This window comes from Alosa sapidissima, chromosome 6 (genome assembly GCF_018492685.1).
Source record: "Alosa sapidissima isolate fAloSap1 chromosome 6, fAloSap1.pri, whole genome shotgun sequence".
In the NCBI taxonomy this organism is placed as follows: Eukaryota; Metazoa; Chordata; class Actinopteri; order Clupeiformes; family Clupeidae; genus Alosa; species Alosa sapidissima.
In genome coordinates, this window is record NC_055962.1 from 22,933,836 (window position 1) to 22,935,521 (window position 1,686).

Consider the following 1,686-nt stretch of genomic DNA (forward strand, 5'->3'; position numbering starts at 1 on the left):
CTCATTTGATTCACCAAACCTGAAAGCAAAACATTAGCTGCCTTTGAACAGTGCCTTTGCTTCCCCCTCTCTCTCCATCTCTCTCTCTCTCTCTCTCTCTCATACACACACCACATATATACACACACACACACACACACACACACGCAGAGTCGCTGTTGTATCGAAAAATCATTTGTCATCCCAACACGGTAATAATGCGAGTGCCTGAGCAGGTTTGCAGTGACTGCTGGGTACGCCATTACAATGGAGACGTGAGGGATGGTTCAGGGAAGGGGGAGAGGCGAGACAGACTGAATAGGAATGAGAAACATGAGCAGCAGCAGCAGCAACAGCCCCTGATGGAGTGAGCAGGGAGCCGCTTTCAGCCTGCCTCTAGACCAGGCCAGGCACAGAGAGGCACAAAGACTGCCCCTGGGTACAGCTGAGAGTGTGAGATTTAGAGCTTGTTACTCCACTCCACTGCTGTGTGTGTGTGTGTGTGTGTGTGTGTGTGTGTGTGTGAGAGAGAGAGTTGTATGAGAGTTGTATGGTTGGCTTAATGGTTATGGTGTGTTGTGATCCACAAGCAGAGGTGTGATGTTCATTTATTTTTGGGGGCTGGTGTTAGACGGGCAGACAAATTAGTATGCAGTTCTCAATTCTTCGGGAAGGTGAAACGTTTCTGACCTGAGCATACTCTTTTTCCCCCCTGTTTTTCTTTATTCATTATTTTTTTGTCTTTGCGGTTTTATTTCCAATCTCTCCCTCTCTCCCCCCGCCTTTCATCAGAATCCTTCAGGCTTCAGTTTCTCTGTTCTCTTCTCTTCTCCTCCATCTATCCCCACCTTCCTCATCCTCCCCCTCCTCCTCCTCCTCCTCTAAAAAAAAAAAAACAACAAGCGGCCATATCTATTACCCTGACAAGCCTGTGAGCGACTCATTCCAGCGGACTTTGATGGAGAACAACCGAACAACGCGGCTCCGAATCTCTGGCTGTCTAACGTGCCTGCCCAGATTTATAACTTCCCTCAGAACACTCTGGCCAGCTCCCAGGAAACAGGCTCCCCCTCCCTCCATTGTTGGCATGGCGATTAACCGCGGTAATGAATCTGCTTTTAAAAACAATTACGTTGGAGGGTGGAGGTTTGGGGGAATGGGGGGTGTACTGACACAGCAAGTGGCGCGGTGGTAAAGAAAAAGAGTTTTTGCGTCCGCTGTATCCACTTCTTTTAATGGCAGTCTGAGCTTGTTGGAAACAACACAAACTCTGTTGTCCCTATCTCAAAACAGAGATGTGTTAAAAACAATGCAAGTTGTGTTCTTTTCAACACAAACTGTGTACACTCTTGAAACGAATAACCAAAGCAATGTGTTTGGAAACAACACAATCTGTGTTGTCCCTATATGGACATAGCGATGTGTTTAAAACAACGCAAGTTGTGTTGTTTTCAACACATTCATTTTAAGAGTGTACAACCCTGACTGGTTGGTTACCACGGTGAACCTGCCCCCAGCACCCCCTCACACCCAACCCACTTCTCTGCATGTCTGTCCCTGAAGGTCTCTTTCTTCCACTCTCTTCTTCACTCTCTTCTTTCCTTCTCTCTGTCTTAGTCTCTTTATCTCTCCGTCTGGTGAACTTGTGCTCTCACAGTCAGGCAGACTTGCACGCACACACACACACACACACACACATACATGCGT